At 37.9% G+C, this 21,041-nt stretch overlaps 1 pseudogene; it reads left to right on the forward strand.

Annotated features, from left to right (window-relative positions):
* The first annotated feature begins 17,297 nt into the window (after positions 1–17,297).
* LOC109679383 (tumor protein p53-inducible nuclear protein 1 pseudogene) lies at positions 17,298–20,142 on the forward strand (annotated as a pseudogene).
* The last annotated feature ends 899 nt before the right edge of the window (positions 20,143–21,041 follow it).

Here is a 21,041-nt window from a genome sequence, read left to right on the forward strand (position 1 = left end):
ACTTCCTGTTAGGACTGCCTTTGCTGTGTTCCATAGGTTCTGGTAGGTCGTGTTTTCATTTTCATTAACTTCCAGGAACATTTTAATTTCCTCTTTTATTTAATCAATGACCCATCAATCATTGAGCAATGTGTTGTTCAGCTTCCAGCTGTTTGCATGTTTTCTACTGTTGTTTTTGTTGTTTAGTTCTAGTTTTAAATATTGTGATAAGATAGTATGCATGGAATTATTTCTATTTTCTTATATTTGCTGAGGCTTCCTTTGTGCCCTAAGATATGATCAATTTTGGAGAAGGTTCCATGGGCTACTGGGAAGAATGTATATTGTGCAGAACTTGGATGAAATATTCTGTAGAAATCAACTAGGTCCATTTGATCTATGGTGTGATTTAGTTCTAGAATTTCTTTATTAATTTTTTTGTTTGGATCTATCTATTGGTTGATGGGGGGCATTAAAGTTTCCCACTACCACTCTGTTGGAATTTTTAGGTCCTTCAGAGTATGTTTGATGAAATTGGATACACTGACAGTGGGTGCATGTAGGTTCCTTTTGGTGTATTTCCCCCTTTATTAGTATGGAGTGTCATTCTTTGTTTCATTTGATCAATGTAAATTCGAAGTCTACTTTGTCTGAGATAAGTATTGCTACTCCTGCCTCTTTTGGTGGGCCACTGGCTTGGTAAATCTTCTTGCAGACTTTCACCCTAAGCCAGTGCTTGTTTCTGTTGATGATATGAGTATCCTATAAGCAAAATATTGTTGGAACTTCTTTTTTAATCCAGTTTGCCAAATAGTGTCTTTTGATGGGGGGAATTAAGTCTGTTAACATTGAGTGTTAGTATTAATAGGTGTGTGGTGATTCCTATCATTTAGTTGTCTTTGTTGTTTAAGGGTTTGATTGTGTGCAATGGAATCAATGTTACTCTTTGATTCCTTGTCTTTTCTTCTCCTGTGGTTTGGTACTGCCTGTTCTTTCATGGTTTTGTTTGATTTCACTTTCTGTGTGCAGAATTCCTTGGAGAATCTTTCGTAGTGGTGGTTTGGTGGTCATATATTGTTTTAGTTCCTGCTATTCATGGAAGAATTTCATTGCTCCATTATTTTGAATGATAATTTTGCTGGGTAGAGTATCCTAGGGTTGAATTTATTTTCATTCAGTGACCAGAATACATCACTCCATGCTCTTCTTGCTCTTAAGGTTTCCGTTGAGAAATCTGCTGTGATTTTGATGGGTTTATCTTTGTATGTTATTTGTTTTTGCTCTCTTACAGCCTTCAATATTCTTTCTGTATACTTGTGCTTGTTGTTTTAATGATACTATGTCATGGGGTAGTTCTATTTTGGTCTGGTCTGTTTGGTGTTCTGGAGGCTTCCTGTACCTGAATGGGCATAGTTTTCTTTAGATTTGGGAAATTTTCTGTTATTATTTTGTTGACTATATTATGAATTCCTTTGCTTGCACCTCTTCTCCTTCTTCAATGCCCATGATTCTTAGGTTTGATCTTTTGATGGAGTCAGTGAATTCTTGCATATTCCTTTCACAGGTCTTGAGTTGTCTGACTAGTATTTCTTCAGTTTTTCCTTTAATTACCATTTCATCTTCGAGGTCTGAGATTCTGTCTTCTGCTTATTCTAGTCTGCTGGAGTGGCTTTCCATTGTGTTTTGTATTTCTGTTTCATTTTTTTCTGAGGTTTTCCATATCATGAGTCACTTCCTCTTTGATGTTGTTAATTTTCATCCTTAATTCATCTATCTCTCTATTTATGGTGTTCTCTGTTTCACTTTGGTATTTATTTACTGCTCCTATGAGTTCATTAATTCATTTTTGTGTCTTCTCATATTCTTTATTTTTGTTGTCTTGGAATTTCTTGAGTGCCTCCTGTACATTTTCGTTGACCATGTCTAGTAACATCTCCATGAAATTCTCAGTGGTTACTTGCAGCATTTCTTATTTCAAGTTGTTCTTGTGGGCTTCATTGGGCTCTTTGTCATAGTTTATCTTTGTTTTGTTGGGTCTGGAACTTGGTATCTGTTTTCTTCATTTCCCTCTGAATCCTGTATTCATTTATTTTGTGTGGGGGAGATTGGTTTCTATCCTTTTTTCATCTTCCCATCACTCCACTTGGTGCTGTTTCTGTCCCTAATCTGTGTGTAATTTAGTATTAGCTAACCTACAATAGTAAAACTAACAAAACTAAGAAAAAAAAAAGAAGGAAAGAAAGAAAGATAGAAAGAAAGAGAAAAAGGAAAAAATATAGTATCAAAGAAATCACCAAGGAGAATGGGTATAACTAGGTTGCAGCTGTGGTGGTGATAAAAAGTGTTCAGATCTGCTTTTTCATTGTTTAATATTTGATATTTAATAAATTTTAAGTGAATGATTCATTAAATAGTAAACATTTTTCTAACATGTACCAACATTTTTCACAAGTAAATGAAAAATTTCAGAACAACAGGCTGTAACTTTTGAACCATATAAATGTTGTTTAAAATATTTCTAAACTTTAATTAAATCCATATATGAATTTCATATCTGAATTTTTTTAATTATGGGGAACAGCATGACAATTAGATACATATGAATGCAATGTGTAACAATCAGATCAGTGTAATTAGCATTTGCATCTATTTAAACATTTATTATTTCTTTGTGTTGAGGATATCCAACACCCGCCACCCAGCCCTTGGTAATCACCATTTAACTCTTTGTTTCTATTTGTCTTTTTAGATTTCACATATAAGTGGGGTTTTGTGGTATTTGCTACTCAATGCCTGGTTTATTTCTCTTAATGGTGTCCTCTAGGTGGCATTCCTCTGTATGTAATTATGTGTGGATATGTAATATATATAACATATGTTTTTCTTTTTTTGTCAGTTCTTCCATTTCTTTTTCTTGTCTTATTTCTGTGGCTAGGAATTCCAGTAAGATGTTTATTAGAAGCAGCAAGAGAGGGCATTTTTGACTTTCTCTTTATCTTTGAGGAAAAAAATTTCAAGGATGGATAGGTCATTTGGCTCAATCACTGAAGACCAGCCATTACATGGGTATTGCACTGTTTTATCCATTTACCATTTACAACTTGTGGAACACTTACTCATAATCCTCATTATCTTCCTTTATGTTGTTGGTGAGCTATATTCACAGTCCGTCAGACATTTCTCATATATTTTGGTCTTTTCTCATTCTTACTTAAGTTTTATTACTTCTTAAGTATATTACTTTTTAAATCTTTGCAAAGAAACAACTTTTGGGATCATTGATTTTATTTTTCCTGGATTTCCTTTTTCTGTTGATTTCATTTTTCACTGATTTCTGCTTAATTTGAATTTACTTAGCTATTTTTTCCACTTTTATGAGAAAGAAGACAATTGATGTTAGATCTTTTCTAACACATGCATTGACTACTACAAATGTCCCTCTGCCTGCTAACTTTACTGCAGTGCATGAATTTTGATAATCTGCATTCTCACTTACATGCAGTTCAAAGTATTTTAATTTTTTTGAGAATCTCTGAGATATTCTCTGAGACAGTCTTTACTTCTTTTTGTGGTGGTGGTACTCAGGGCCTTGTGCTTACCAAACAGGTGTTCTCCTACTTGACTCATACCCCCAACCCTAGTCTTTACTTTTTTGATTAAAAGGATCATTTCACTGGATATAGAATTGTAGCTTGGGGAGTTTTTACTTCCATCACTTTTTTTATTGTTTTATTATTCATATGTGCATATAAGGCTTGGGTCATTTCTCCCGCCTGCCCCCACCCCCTCCCTTACCACCCACTCCACCTCCTCCCACCCCCTCAATACCCAGCAGAAACTATTTTGCCCTTATCTCTAATTTTGTTGAAGAGAGAGTATAAGCAATAGTAGGAAGGAACAAGTGTTTTTGCTGGTTGAGATAAGGATAGCTATACAGGGAGTTGACTCACATTAATTTCCTGTGCATGTGTGTTACCTTCTAGGTTAATTCTTTTTTATCTAACCTTTTCTCTAGTTCCTGGTCCCCTATTCCTATTGGCCTCAGTTGCTTTTAAGGTATCTGCTTTAGTTTGTCTGTGTTAAGGGCAACAAATGCTAGCTAATTTTTTAGGTGTCTTACCTATCCTCACCCCTCCCTTGTGTGCTCTCGCTTTTATCATGTGCTCAAAGTCCAATCCCCTTGTTGTGTTTGCCCTTGATCTAATGTCCACATATGAGGGAGAACATACGATTTTTGGTCTTTTGGGGCAGGATAACCTCACTCAGAATCCATCACTTTAAATATTTCATTCTGCTTTCTTCCTGTTTGCATATTTGCTGAAGGAAATATCTTGGTTGATCCATGTGTCATTTGTAACAGTGTTGTTTAGACTTTATTTTATCGATTTCTACTTTAATTCCATAATTGTCTGAGAGAACATTCTGCATGACTTTTAAAATTTGAATTTCTGAATTCATGTTTTATGATCCCAAATGTGTTTATGTTGGTAAATGTTCTCTGTGACCTTGATAAGAGTGTATTCTGCTGTTGTCAAGAGAAATATTCTGTAAATGTCAATTAGAGCCATTTGATATATGGTACTGTACAGTTTCAACACATCTGTGCTGTTATTTTGCTTCAACAATGCTAATTACCATCATAGTGGTACTGAGGTCTTTATAGTATTATGTTCCTCTGTTTGTCCTTGGAGTACTATCAGTTGTTACATACATTTTAATGTCCTGTTGTTTGGCATTCATACATGAAATTCATGCATGAAATTAATCTAGCTACTCTACCTTTATTTTGGTTTGTGTTAGCCTGGTATAGGTTTCACCACCATTTTCCTGTTTACCTACCTCTTTACAAAGTGGGTTTGTTATAGATAACATAAAGCTGGGTCTTACTTACACCTTGAGTCACTCCACCAGCCCCTTATTTATTTGATGGGTTTTTCAAGATAGGGTCTCGCAGACTATTTGCTCAGGCTGGCTTCAAACTGCAATCCTATTGATCTCTGCCTCCTGAGTAGCTGGGATTACAGACATGCACCACAGGTGCCTGGCTTATTTTTAATCTACTGTCATCTGTCTTTAAATTAATGCATCAGATGATTCACATTAAATTATTTCCTGATGTAGTTGAATTCATAGTACCATTTTCTTATTTGCTATTTATGGTACTTGTTATATTTTTATTTCAGTTTTTTTCTCATTACAACTGAGCATTTCTGAGTCTCTTACTGCATTTTATTGAGTCTCTTGGCACACTAGTTATTCTTTGTTTAAAAAGTTTTAGTCACTTTCTAAAAGTTGGCAATATACATTAAAAAACAAATACAGGCCTGGGTGTGGTGGTTCACACCTATAATCCTAGTTAACAGGGAGGCAGAGATCAAGAGAATTATGGTTTGAGGCCACCTTGGCAAAATGTCAGAGAGAACCCATCTCTATTAACACAGGTGGTTATGTTGAATGCATGTGATCCTAACTACGAAAGAGACTAGGTTGGTTAGTGGAGTGTGAAGCCAGCTGGCAAATACCCAAGACCGACTGTTGCAGGAGTTTGCTAGCTGAAATATGGGGCTCTTGAGGCAATTAGCAGGAAGCAAAATTTTATTGTGCCAACACAGACTCAGTGGAATCATGTCCAAAGGCTGAGCCCCAAGAACAAAGGGGTCTCAACATATATACCCTTGAAAGCAGCTTACAGAAGCAAAAAAACAAGGTCTAATCCACATATGGTTATATTTAATTTTATTGGCTACTTAATCCCAGTGCTACGTGACTTTTCCCTCCCTGGTGCTACATGATCTTCCTCATGTTCAGATTTCTCAAGTATTATCTCTCTGCTATGCCATACCTACCTCACTGCTACTTTCTCAGGACTCAGGCCTAGTCTATTTTTTCTGATACTCCTCCCTGCTACACTACCTGAAAAATACCTAGAAGAAAAAAGGGCTAGGTCTTGGCTCAGGTAGTTGATAGGTCACTGGCTATCAAGACAGAGGCCTTGAGATCAAACCCCAGAACAGCAAAACAAGCAAACCAAAAACCAAACAAAAAAAAATCAAACAACCTACTAAAGTAACAAACTCCTCCCCCCAAAATACCTGCACATACCTGTAATCCCAGCATTTGAGAGGCATAGGCAAGAGGGAAGTGAACTTGAGGCCAGTGTGGGCTATGTGTAAAGTTGATGGCCATACTGAACTATGCAGTGACATCCTATCTCAAAAACTAAAGCCATGAGGATGAACCTAACCAAGGTACACTGTATGTAATGAACACCCTGTACAACTTATGTATGCTAATAAGAATATTTTTTTTAAAAACTACACCAACCAAAGTCCACTTTAAGTAACACTGTACCACTTCACAGGTGGTGCACATAGCATCTAACAGACACTTTGCATTTTCTCACTCCCATGCCTTATGACATTTCACCAGTGTTGCTATTGAAATTTTGAACAATTAAGTCTTTCATAAGTTTTGAATAAGTAACTAAATTTTTATTGGAATTAATTTTTTTCTAATGTCCTTCCTGTATTTTGATTCATATTTCTGATATATTCCTTCCCTTTCCTCTGAGGAATTTCTAACATTTCTTCTTAGGCAGAGCCCATGGCATCAAATTCCTTCAGATGTAATATCTGAGAAAGTCTTGTTTTTCCTTTAATTTTGAAGAATCTCATCTCTGGATATAAATTTCTAGTTTGGTTAGATTTTCTTTGAATGGTTTAAATATTTAATTCCACTTTTATTATTTGCATGGTTTCTGAAGGGAAGTCTTATATAATTCCCATTCTTATTCCTCTAAATGTAAAGTGTTTTATTCCTCTGGCTTCTTTGATGCCTCTCTTTCTCTTTATCTTCATGATATTTGAATATGTTATATTTTATGATATGAAATGATTTAATTTATGATTAAATGTTTGAATTTCAGTGCAACATACAAAAAATATGGATGCTGTTAAATTTGCAGTTTGAATGCCTGTATTAGAAAATAAATATTTCAAATCAATAACAGAATTTACATTGAAAATGAGAAAGAGGGACCTGGAGGTGTTGCTCAAGTGGTAGAGAAGATGTCTATCAAGCATGAGGCCCTGAGTTCAAACCCAGAATGGCAAGAAATAGAAAAAAAAGAGAAATAGGATGAATGCAACCCAGTAGGCAAAGGAAATTAGATTTAACTTTAAAATAATAAAAGGAATAACTTTTACAAGAGCATATACCAACATTCTTTGAGACAAGATGTGCAGGATCTGTACACTGAAAAATTTAAAAGATTGCTGAAGAAGATCAAAGATATAAATGAAAAGACAGAAATAAACAATGAAGACTCAATATGGCTAGCATATTCTCTTCAAATTTTTATATATACAAATCTATAAGTGTGTGCACGTAAATATATATTGACATAGATATGTATAACTATTCAATGTGATGTCAATCAAAATCCTACAGTGTTTTTGTTAGAAATTAAGAGCAGGATTCCGAAATTCATATGAAAATAAAGAATGTGGAGAGAACAAATTTGTTTGTGTGTGTTGGGTATTTTTGAGATTGGGTCTCTGGATATATTTGCCTGGGCTGCCTTTGAATTGTGATGCTCTGGATATCCACCTCCCACAGAGCTAAGATTACAGAAATGAACCACAGTGCCCATAGGCTAGAAGACTCTACTGGCAAATCACATAGCTAATGAAAGATTTGTGCCCAAATTTATTAGCAACTTTCTAAACTCATTGGAGAAAAGATTTCCAGGCATTCATCTGACAGGAGATTAGTGTCCAGAATATATAGAGAACTTAAAACAGATTAAGACCAAAATAATAAATAAGACAATAAATAAATGGGAAAATGAATTGTATAGAAACTTTTCAAATGAAGAAGTACAAATGGATAATAAGTACATGAACTGTTCAACAACTTTACCATACATGAAACACAAATGTAAACCATATTGAGATGCCATCTCACCCAGTCAAAATGGCTATGACCAAGAAAACAAATGGGTGCAGGACCTAGGAAAGATACGGCCCACCAACTGCTCCCAGTACTACACAATAAAAAAGGACCTGGGTGGCCTGATGGTAGCCAGGGGCAGCAAAAGAAGGGCCAGGGCCTCCCCATTTCTGCCTTCCAGTAACCTTGAATGAGGCTCAGCTCATCCCAGCTACCCCAGAAGCTCTAAGCAACACCTGTCTCCACCTTTCTGGCTATACACCAGAAAGCCACCAGGGGCTTGGCCCATGGATAATGTCTGTTCTTGCTTCTCACTCTAATATCCTGTCCTTGCCATCAGACCAAGTAAAGACGGGTCTTGATCTTGCCATAACAATATTCCAGAGACTGAATAAAAATATTCCAATCAAAAATAATTCAGTGAGGAGGTTCCAAGATGGTGACTAGGGGGAGGAAGGAGATAGCATGAGCTCCATAAAGCAAAAATCTTGCTGAAACACTGGAGACACACTTGGCGGGAAAAACCACCAAGAAGAAGCAAAACTCTGACACCCCTAAATCCCCAACCCACACATAGCTTCCCCACACTACGATATACAGAGAAACCAAGAGGGTTTCTGCACCGCCAGTTGCCAGCTCCTAACCTGCTTGGGAGATGCAGACCAACATGTGATCAAATAAGCAGCACACAGTACCCCCACAGCCACCTCTGTGATAAACCAGCATAGCTCCCTGGACAGACTGACCCCTGCCCCACAAAAAAAAAAACTGAATAATAAACAAGGAACTGAAAAGGATGCATAACAAAGAGGGGAGGGTGCCTTGAGCTCAGAAGAAAGAAAGAGGGGCAGTCTCTCACAGAACTTTAAATAAGCCTTCTGGAGAAGGTGGGTTTGGCAGCTCCCCCAGCGAGCTTGGGGTGGGCAAGGCTTGCAACAGTGGCTGACGTCCCGGACGCTCCACCGGAGAGTGGGGCATGAGCAGCTCCCCAAGTGAACTCTAAATAAACAAGGCCTGCAACTGTAGCAGGCTGGTAGGACTCTACATGGAGAAAAGGGGAGGGGCAGGCGCCCACAAAAACTCTAAACAAACAAAGGCTGCCAGAGAAGGTGGGTTTAGTGGCTCCCCCCAGTGAACTTTAAATGAACAAAGGTTGCAACAGTGGCTGACGTGCAGGATGCTCTACTGGAGAATTGGGGAAGGGCAGTGCCCCACACAAACTTTGAAAACTAAGCCTGCAACTGCAGCTGGCTTGTAGAACTCTTCACCAGAAAAGAGGGGGTGGGCAGGCACCCCAGAGAACTCTAAATAAACAAAGCCTGCTGGAGTAGGAGTAGGTGGGCGTGACAGCTCTCCAAGTGAACTTCAATAAATGAAGCCTGCAGCAGCAGCCAGCTGGCAGTAGGTGGCAGGTGAGTCACAACCTGAAACAGAGCAGATGGCAGATCACAAAGCTGTCTCCTGTCCCAACCACATGGTGACACAACAACAGTGCTACTGATTATATACCAACACCAGGACTGGATGCTGAAAGAGCAACACCAGAACTACCTGAACTTGGACGTGAAATTTTTATTCTTTTATAGTTTTAGATGTCTTTTCTGTTTTTATTTTTTTTCTTTTTATTATTATGTTTTTTCCCTTTGGTGAGACAATGACAGAGCTAGTACTCAAACACCAACACCAGTACTGGATGCTGAAGGAGTAACACCAGAACTATTAAGACTGAAACTTTATTGCATCTGAACCTGGGGTTTCTTTTTCTTTCTTTTCTTTTTTCTTTTTCTCTCTTCTTTTTTCTTTTTTCTCTTTCTCTCTAATGCTTGTATAGTTCAATGTTGATTAGTACATTATCTCTCCCTGTTAATTTCTTTGATTCTCTATTTTTTTATTTTTTCTTTTCTTTCTTTGCTTTCTTTTTCCTCTTGCTCTTCCATTATAGATATCATTATTTTTACTATTGTGAGCTAGATAGTACTAAATTACACACAGTACAGGGACAGTAACAGCACAGAGTGGAATGATGGGAAGACGGAAAAAGGATGGAAACCATTTTCCTCCCATAACAAATTAGTACAGAAACCAGAGGGAAATGAAGAAAACAGAAACCCAGATACAGACACCAACAAAACAGAGAGAAACTATACCAAGGAACAGAACGAAGCCCACAAGAAAACTGAAAGAAGAAATCCTGCAAGTAATCAATGAGAACTTTATAGAGTTGATACTGGATATGGTCAACCAAAATGTACAGGAGACTCTCAAGAAATTCCAAGACAACAAAAATAAAGAAAATGACAAAAGACAAGAACAAGGAAAGAAACCATAGAGTCACTATATAAACACCAAAGTGAAACAAAGAACACCATAAATAGGGAGATAAATGAACTCAGGATGAAAATTGACAATATTAAAGAGGAAGTGACCCATGATATGGAAAACCTCAGAAAAAAAAGCGAAACACAAATAAAAAACAAAATGGAAGGCCACTCCAGCAGACTAGAACAAACAGAAGACAGAATCTCAGGACTCGAAGATGAAATGGTAATTAAAGGAAAAACTGAAGAAATACTAGTCAGACAACTCAAGACCTGTGAAAGGAATATGCAAGAATTCACCGACTCCATCAAAAGACCAAACCTGAGAATCATGAGCATTGAAGAAGGAGAAGAGGTGCAAGCAAAGGAATTCATAATATAGTCAACAAAATAATAACAGAAAATTTCCCAAATCTAAAGAAAACTATGCCCATTCAGGTACTGGAATCCTCCAGAACACCAAACAGACCAGACCAAAATAGAACTACCCCATGACATATTATCATTAAAACAACAAGCACAATGTATAAAGAAAGAATATTGAAGGCTGTAAAAGAGAAAAAACAAATAACATACAAAGGTAAACTCATCAAAATCACAGCAGATTTCTCAACGGAAACCTTAAGAGCAAGAAGAGCATGGAGTGATGTATTCCGGGCACTGAATGAAAATAACTTCAACCCTAAGATACTCTACCCAGCAAAACTATCATTCAAAATAGATGGAACAATAAAAGCTTTCCATGATAAGCAGAAACTAAAACAATATATGACAACCAAGCCACCACTACAAAAGATTCTCCAAGGAATTCTGCACACAGAAAATAAAATCAAACAAAACCATGAAAGGACAGGCAGAACCAAACCACAGGAGAAGAAAAAGCAAGAAAGTAGAGCACACATTGATTCAGCTGCACACAATCAAACCCTTAAACAACAAAGACAATTAAATGACTGGAATCACCACACACCTATCAATACTAACACTGAATGTTAATGAACTTAATTCCCCCATCAAAAGACACTGATTGGCAAACTGGATTAAAAAGGAAGATCCAACAATGTGCTGCCTACAGGAGACCCACCTCACCAACAAAAACAAGCACTTGCTAAGAGTGAAAGGCTGGAAGAAGATTTACCAAGGCAATGGTCCCCAAAAACAGGCCAGGGTAGCAATACTTATTTTGGACAAAGTAGACTTCAAACCTACATTGATCAAATGAGATAAAAAAAGACATTCCATACTAATAAAAAGGGAAATACACCAAAAGGAAATAACAATTATCAACCTATATCCACCCAATGTCAGCACACCCATATTTCATCAAACATACTCTGAAGGACCTAAAAACATATATAAACTCCAACACAGTGGTAGTGGGAGACCTTAATACTCCCCTATCACCAATAGATAGGTCATCCAAACAAGAAATCATTAAAGAAACCAAAGAACTAAATCACACCATAGATCAAATGGACCTGGCTGATGTCTACAGAATATTTCATCCAACTTCTACACAATATACATTCTTCTCAGCAGCCCATGGAACCTTCTGCAAAATTGATCATATCCTAGGGCACAAAGCAAGTCTCAGCAAATATAAGAAAATAGAAATAATACCATGCATTCTATCTAATCACAATGCATTAAAACTAGAAGTGAACAACAAAAGTAATAACAAAAACATGCAAACAATTGGAAACTGAACAACACATTGCTCAATGACCAATGGGTTATCAATGAAATAAAAGATGAAATTAAAAGGTTCCTGCAAGTTAATGAAAATGAAAACACAACCTACCAGAACCTATGGGACAAAGCAAAGGCAGTTCTGAGAGGACAGTTTATAGCCTTGAGTGCATAAATTAAAAGGACAGAAAGATCTCAAATCAATGACCTAATGCTACATGTCAAACTCTTAGAAAAACAAGAAAAAGCAAATCCCAAAACAAACAGGAGAGAAATAATAGGGGCCAAAATTGGTGAAATAGAAACAAAAAAAAAATACAAAGAATTAATGAAACAAAAAGTTGGTTCTTTGAAAAAAAAAATATTGACAGACCCCTGGCAAACATGACTAAAATGAGGAGAGAAAAAACCCAAATCAGTAAAATCAGAAATGCAAAATGGGAGATAACAGCAAACACCAAGGAAATCATCACAGACTACTTTGAGAACCTATATTCTAATAAATTTGAAAATCTTGAAGAAACAGATTTATAGATACTTATGATCATCCAAAACTGAAACAAGTGGATATTAACCAGCTAAACAGATCAATAACACAAAATGAAATTGAAGCAGTAATAAAGAGTCTCCCAAAAAAGAAAAGTCCAGGACCTGATGGATTCTCTGCTGAATTCTATCAGACCTTAAAAAAACTAATACCAACTCTCCTTAAACTGTTCCATGAATAGAAAGGGAAGTAAAACTGCATAACTCATTTTATGAAGCCAGTATTATCTTCATCCCAAAACCAAACAAAGACACATCCAAAAAGGAGAACTATAGGCCAATCTCCCTAATGAACATCGATACAAAACTCCTCAATAAAATAATGGCAAACTGAATCCAACAACACATCAAAAAGATTATTCACCACGACCAAGTAGGCTTCATCCCAGGGATGCAGGGGTGGTTCAATAAATGTAATACATCACATCAATAGAAGCAAAGACAAAAACCACTTGATCATCTCAATAGATGCAGAAAAAGCCTTTGATAAGATCCAACACCATTTCATGATAAAAGCTCTAAGAAAACTAGGGATAGAAGGAAAGTACCTCAACATTATAAAAGCTATATATGAGAAACATACAGCCAACATCATATTTAATGGTGAAAAGCTGAAACCATTTCCCCTAAAAAACAGGAATGAGACAAGGATGCCCACTATCCCCACTCCTATTCAACATAGTCCTGGAATTTCTAGCCAGAGCAATTAGGCAAGAAAAAGAAATGAAAGGAATACAAATAAGTAAAGAAACTGTCAAAAAATCCATATTTGCAAATGATATGATCCTATACCTTAAAGACCCAAAAAACTCCACTCAAAAAGTCCTAGACACCATCAACAGCTACAGCAAGGTGACAGGATATAAAATCAACTTACAAAAATCATTAGCATTTCTATACACCAACAACAAACAAACTGAGAAAGACTATATGGAAACAATTCCATTTGCAATAGCCTCAAAAAATCAAATACCTAGGTGTAAACCTAACAAAAGATGTGAATGACCTCTACAAGGAAAACTGTACACTTCTGAAGAAAGAGATTGAGGAAGACTACAGAAGGTGGAGAGCTCTCCCATGCTCATGGATTGGTAAAATCAACATAGTAAAAATGGTTATATTACCAAAAGCAGTCTACATGTTTAATGCAATTCCCATCAAAATCCCAATGACTTTCATCAAAGAGGTTGAAAAATCTACCCTAATGTTCATTTGAAAACACAAGAGACCACGAATAGCCAAGGCAATACTCAGCAAAAAGAGCAATGCTGGAGGTATCACAATACCTGACTTCAAACTATATTACAAAGCAATAACAATAAAAACAGCATGGTACTGGCACAAAAACAGACATGAAGACCAGTGGAACAGAATAGAGAACCCAGATATGAATCCACACAACCATACCCACCTTATTTTTGACAAAGGTGCCAAAAATATATGATGGAGAAAAGACAGCCTCTTCAACAAATGTTGCTGGGAAAAGTGGTTATTCACCAGCAAAAAACTGAAACTAGATCCATGTTTATCACCCTGTACTAGTATCAACTCAGAATGGATCAAGGGCCTAAATATCAGACCCCAAACTCTAAAATTGGTACAGGAAAGAGTAGGAAATACTTTGGAACTAATAGGTATGAGCAAGGACTCTCTCAATGGAACCCCAGCAGCTCAGCAACTAAGAGAAAGTATAGACAAATGGGACTTCAGAAAACTAAAAAGCTTCTGCACAACAAAAGAAATGGTCTCTAGACTGAAGAGAACACCCACAGAGTAGGAGAAAATATTTGCCAGCTACACATCAGACAAAGGACTGATAACCAGAATATACAGGGAACTCAAAAAACTAAACTCTCCGAAAATTAATGAGCCAATTAAAAAATGGGCAAGTGAACTAAACAGAACTTTCTCAAAAGAAGAAATTCAAATGGCCAAAAAACACATGAAAAAATGCTCACCATCCCTGGCCATAAAGGAAATGCAAATCAAAACCACACTAAGATTCCACCTCACCCCTGTTAGAATAGCCATCGTTAGAAACACCACTAACAACAGATGTTGATGAGGATGCCCAGAAAAAGGAACCCTCTTACACTGCTGGTGGCTATGCAACCACTTTGGAAAAATATTTGGAGGATTCTTAAAAATCTAAACATTGATCTGCCATATGATCCAGCAATACCACTCTTGGGGATATACCCAAAAGACTGTGACACAGGTGACTCCAGAGGCTCCTGCACACCCATGTTTATTGCGGCACTATTCACAGTAGCCAAGTTATGGAAACAGCCAAGATGCGCCATCACTGACGAATGGATTGAGAAAATGTGGTATTTATACATAATGGAGCTCTACTTAGCCATGAAGAAGAATGAAAAATTATCATTTGCAAGTGAATTGATGGAACTGGAGAACATCATTCTGAGTAAGGTTAGCCAGGCTCAGAAGACCAAAAATCATATGTTCTCCTTCATATGGGGACATTATTTTAGGGCAAATACAGCAACGTTGTTGGACTTTGGTCACATGATAAAAGTGAGTGCACACACGGGAGGTATGGGGATAGGTAAGAAACCCAAAAAACATGATAGTATTTGATGTCCTCAATACAAAGGAACTAATGCAGAAACTTTAAAGTGACAGAGGTCAGTATGAGAAGGAGATCAGGAACTAAAGAAAAGGACAGTTAGAGATGAATCAACTTAGAATGTAACACATATGTACATGGAAGCCATTCTAGGAATCCCCCCGTATAGCTATCCTTATCTCAACTAGCAAAAATCCTTTGTCCTTCTTATTATTGTTTATACTTTCTGTTCAACAAAATTAGAGATAAGGGCAGAACAGTTTCTGCCTGGAAGCTAGAGGTGGGGGGCAGAGGGAGGGGTGGGGAAAAAGGGAGGAGGTGGGAGTTAGAGGAGAGAAATGACCCAAACACTGTATGCACATATGAATAAATGAAAAAAAAATAATGGATAATACCTGACTGATTGTAAGGGAGCTCAAACACATGGGAGGGTTTATGTGAGGGAGTAGGCTCCAAACAATCTTTAATCATAGACCACAACCAAAAGTAAAGATGGGCATGCACTCTGGCCCTTTAGCCACATAGTGTGCCCTCAGTCTGTCTCCTACCTTGTTCCATGTTTCTGACTTTTCAGTGCCCTCCTCAGAGAACCACAGGCAAGTATCCCGTACAAAAATCTAAAAGGTGCATAAGCTGAAGTAACCTGATTCTGCTTTGTCTGATCTTTGGCATAGCTTTTAAAGCCTGTATATGGAGCTCTTGATCCTTAGACTCACCCTGCTTTTATACCTGACTGTATTCCACCTGACTTATTACATCTTACACGTGCACTTCTCAGAGACTAGCTCCTCATCTCAGGCTTCAAGTTCCCCTGTAGTTAGATTCCCATCCAGGCATCACCAGGCTCTCAGATACCAGTTCGGGTGCCACCTCTCACAACCTGCACAAGCTTGTCCTAGAAACCTGATGGTGACAAGAGATGCAAAAAAGGACAACAGACAAAAGACCAAACATGCACAAAGCTGGGGCCAGGTAGGCTGGGTGCTCAAACAGAGACACAGCAGCAACCTCCACCTCCAGAGAGTTTATTATATACAGTGGCAAAACAAGGTGGCAAGGCAGTTCTCAGGGAAGGGGGCGTGACATTGTAATTCTCGGGAACAGGAGGAACCTGTGACTGCTTCCTTCTGAACGTAAACATCTTAGGAAAAAACAGCTGTACTGCATCTTGCCCACTCCTGCAGCTGGGGCTGTGCCAACTTAAGCCTTCAGTTTATTGGGCATAACTATGCTTGCTCCCTTCTGCAGTTTGGGGTTGTGCCAAACTCAAACCCGCTGTTTGACACACCTGTGCTTATGTACTCTGCTCTCCACATCTAGCCAAAAAACAAACACACAAAACCCCACTGTGACTCCAAATCTTCCCTGGAATACAAAAACTGAGTGAAAACAGTTTACAACAGTCAAAATATGAAGTCTTTATTGGGAGGGGATTTTTTTGTCTTGGGTAATACTTCTTAAAATATATACCAATAGCATACCAAAAGCATGTTCAATAAAGAGGAAAATACATTTAACTTTATCAGTAGTAAAAATTTCCAGTGTGGGGACTAAGAATAAAAGCCATAGGCTAGAAGACTGTACTGGCAAATCACATAGCTAGTGGAAGATGTGTGCCCAAATTTGTTAAGAGCTCCCTAAACTCATAGGAAGGAAATTAAGATCAGAAGAAAAAGTAAGATAATAAATGGGCAAATGAATTGTATAGAAACTTTTAAAATGAAGAAGTATAAATGGGCAATAAATTCACAAAGAACTGTTCAACATGGTTACAGTAAAGGAAATGCAAACCTAAAGCACATTGTGATCCCACCTCACCCCGATCAAGAAACAAAAAGGGGAAGGGTCCTGGGCAGAGAGAGGCTGTACCCAACACTGTGCAACAATAAAGGGGCCTGGACCAGCTGGAGGCAGCTAGGGGCAGCAAGAGAAGGGCCAGGGCTGCCCTCTGCCTGACTTCCAGGGACATGGTTTGAAGCTCAGCCCTCCCACCCTGGCTACCCCAGAGGCTGTGAACCTCAACTCTGTCCATCCTGGTGGCCACAGATGCACCTGAGGCTCTTCCCAAGGACAATGACTGTCCTTGCTAATACCCTATTGGAATAAGCACCCTGTTCAATCTAATCTCCTGTCCTTGCTATTAGACCAACTGAAGACAGAGTCTTGAAATCTCAGATATAAAGATAGTTTCTCAATCTTGCCTTAACAATATTCCAGAGATTGAAAAAATGTTTGTGGGTGATGTCAAAACTCCTGCCAACCAAGCAGAATTCAGCAAAAAGAAGACGGATTCTGTTGATGTTATAGACACTTGCACTGGTTTCTCATAAGGAAAATGATGACATGATAAAGAGTTGCCTAGAGAGCATCCTTCATTCTCCTGCTTACCTGGTTTCTGGAGTGCTTGGATGATACTCAAGATTCCGGTTTCCAAATTCTGTTCCTGTCCAATGGAAGAGAGCTGGCTTATGACCCTTCGCCCTGTTTTACTGCAGGTGGATTAACCACTATCAATGTGGAAATGGATCCTATGGAAAACGTCATTCTACATCCCACCTTGTCAGACTTCTGTGCATAACTCCTGCCCCGGTCTCAGTGAAGCCAGCTGTGGGACTGATGCATTTCGTAACGCAAATAGTTCCAGAGTGGAAGCCCAAAGTGAAATGGAGCAGCACCTCCACTGCTATGTGCTTGCAGTGCATGAAACTTTAACAACCAAAGAGCATTCATCCTTCCCACTGCATAAAGAACATACTGAGACAGGCTCTGAATACAAAAGTCTTCACTGCCAAAATCTTATCAGGCATTGCCACTCTCAGCAAGTCACGCACAATGGGTGGGTGGTTAATTGGCCGTGCTTGCATCCATACAATTACTACGAATTTCAGATCCTGTTGGTTAGTTTCTCTTTGTGCATATGTGTGTGTGCATGCGTGTTTGTGTGTGCGTGTGTGTGTGTGTGTGTGTGTGTACAATGAAAATGCTGTCCCTCTCAGTTGCAAGGGTTGCATGCTGATTGGAAGCAGGGCTGTCTCAAACTAAAACGTGTGCAATTCCATGTTCTTTTCTACTGAATCTAGTGGTGAAGGGACTGAGGCAGGCTTTCTGCCACAATCACTCTTCACAGTGTTAGAGCTCATGAGGCCAGGGTGCAGGGATCAGCTGGCATGTAGGCCAGTTACCACAGAGGAATCTATTTTCTTATCTTTAGTCAGTTACTTCTGTCTTTAGCAGTTGCAATGGGATTTGCTGAGCCACCCACACTCGTCTTCCTCAGATATTAACACATTTACAGTTCAAAGCACTATCTACTGACAGTACAGTAGCATTGCCTGCCTTACCAACGTTATTTCTTGAATCCTCTACAAACACTAATTCAATGAGTGTACATCTGTGAAATGTCTTCAAGGAAAAAATGCACCATATTGTTACGGGAAGTAGTGGTGTGTTTTTCAGTAACCACACAGAAGCCTGATACATGGAGCCCTTGCAGACTTTCAGGAAAGAACTGCTTTTTTTTTCTTCTTCTGGTTAGTCCAGGGTATTTAACGTTGGAAGAGGTTAAATGCATTGTTAGATGTGGATTAGATTGTTCTTCCTCTGGCCGTGAGGATGTGCCAGGATGTCCCTTTAGAAGGAGAATCTAGATCTCTTAACATTCTTTATCCACTTCCCCTTTTTTGTATCATTTCTGTTTAGGGGCTGAGTCTGTCAAACTGAGAAGTGGTTACTTTTGTGTTTACAAGAGTGTGGGGATAAGGCAGTTTTCATGAAAGGGTGTATGTTTTACAGCATATACATTGTAGGGCATAAGTTGATATGTTGAAAATACGCCAACTAAATTTCCTTTGGGTGCAATCCTCTGAATACATGGGGTCTCTGTTTACATGTTGTGCAAGTTGTTAGGACCTCACCAGCTCCACACAGAGGTTATATTATCTAACCTCGAGTCAGTTACTTCATTTTTTAGCAGTTGGGATGGGGATTGCTGAGCCATCCGTGCTCACCAACTTCCTCAGAAACTAACACACTTACAATTCAAATCACATTATCCTGTGTTCAGCCATGAGAATTTGTTTGGCACTGTGAAAAGTTTTGTATATGAAACTGCAATGGTTTTTTCTCACTACCTCTTTCAGATTTCTTAATATCTTAAATACATTGACATCTTTATCATTTATTGACTTCTGATTACTTTATCTGGGTCTTGTTTTTTATGCTTTATTCTACAGAACAAAATAACTCAATCATGGGGGTATTTTTTCAGGATTGGGATTACCACACTTCCCGTAATATCACAGGTAGTTTCTGTGTCAGTGTCGAAGGTTTGTGCTTAAAATTGGCACATGTAATGATCGAAGAAAATGGTTGCATAATTCTATTGAAGTTTTTGGTCATTAGGTGTTAGGCGTTTGCCGTGTAAAAGACACAAGGCCAATAATAACACAGATCATTGTTGACCCATTAAGTATTTTTGAAACATGGCCAAAATGCATTTTGTGAGTTGATTACTCTATTGTTTATAATATACTTTAGTATTGCATAAAAATTAAAGCCCTGACACATAAGATCCCTCTGAATTTATAAGCTCCGACCATTTGCAAACTAACAGCATAGAATGTACCTTGGGAAAAAAGTCTAGAATACATAGTGTACATAATCAGTGCTTCCTGAATGAGTTTCTGAGCTTTTACAATGTATCACAGTCCTCAAAAGTTGTTACAATGTATATCCTGTGTCTTACTTTATCTTCCACAGCTAGTTGAATTGCATTCTGCATTGTAAGTTGGAGATTTGCCATCTCCTTTGTGGTGATGAATTCATATTGATAAGGGATTTGCAGAAGATGCAAAGTGACTGGATTTCTGACTCCCATTGCAGGGAGACACTTTTGTCTTTTTTGTACATTACTTTCCTTATATTTTTTCAGTTTTCTGTTTTCATTAGTTCTTTGATTCTAGCCAAGTGATAGTTCATTTATATTTGAGATAACTCAGCATTGCCTAGTGTTTTTGCTTCTTAAATCTGCATAGTATACTGATTTTTCATCTGTAGATTTCTGTTCGTATCTGAATTTCTTTGCTATTTCTATTCTTCTTCAAGTAAACATATAGTCTTAAGAAAAAAGGGCAAGGGCAAGGAGGACTATATTCACTACCATTTTCTTTGTGTTGGAATGAAAAACATAAAAAGACACCAAGTAGAGATGGATATTATTTATATACATGAGTGGGAACAGTTTCCAAGCAGTTTTTTTAAGAATCAGTTAGAGAGACTGCTCCTTTTACTGACTGATGCTAGTACATATTGCTGATGCTACTTTAAAACTAGCTTTTTATCTTAGAAGGCCTACAAATAGTGGTTAAACTCCTTAAAGTTGGGCTCCTACAATGGATGGCTTCACTGCCATTGGCCATGTTGATGTACTACAATTGGCAGCTCTACCTGGTTATTTTAATGCTTTTTACATAAGATGCTTTATTTAGAAAACCTACATAATGGTGTTGATCTTGTCATGTACCAGTTTTGCTTGAAATTTGATACCAGTTACAGTGGTTTAGTTGGAGAAGGCAACATAAAGCACACAGGACATCTTATTTGCAACAGTATACTTTATGTGGGAGAAGTTGGAGGAAGTCAGTTTAAGCAGATAATATTCTGTACATCATTGTGAATATACCTTGTGACATTTAATTTTTTTATAATTGTTATAATTGTTTTGCTCTGTGGTACCTGAAGTTATAGTATTGTTTGTTTGGTTTTTTTTTTTTAGTGGACTGTAGAAACACCAAATCAGTGTGAGTTTTCAGGTCTCAAGTGTGTGAGTGGTTTTGTTTCTGTCTTGGGTGTTTGTCACCCCAGAGTTTTGCTCTTGAATAAATAATTGTGCTTACTGTTTAAGAAGTGGCTTTATTTTTTCCTCAAGAGAAATTGTGAAAACATTCACTTTTCAAGGGCAGAGAATGAGTTAT

Source organism: Castor canadensis, chromosome 16, assembly GCF_047511655.1.
Source record: "Castor canadensis chromosome 16, mCasCan1.hap1v2, whole genome shotgun sequence".
Taxonomy (NCBI): Eukaryota; Metazoa; Chordata; class Mammalia; order Rodentia; family Castoridae; genus Castor; species Castor canadensis.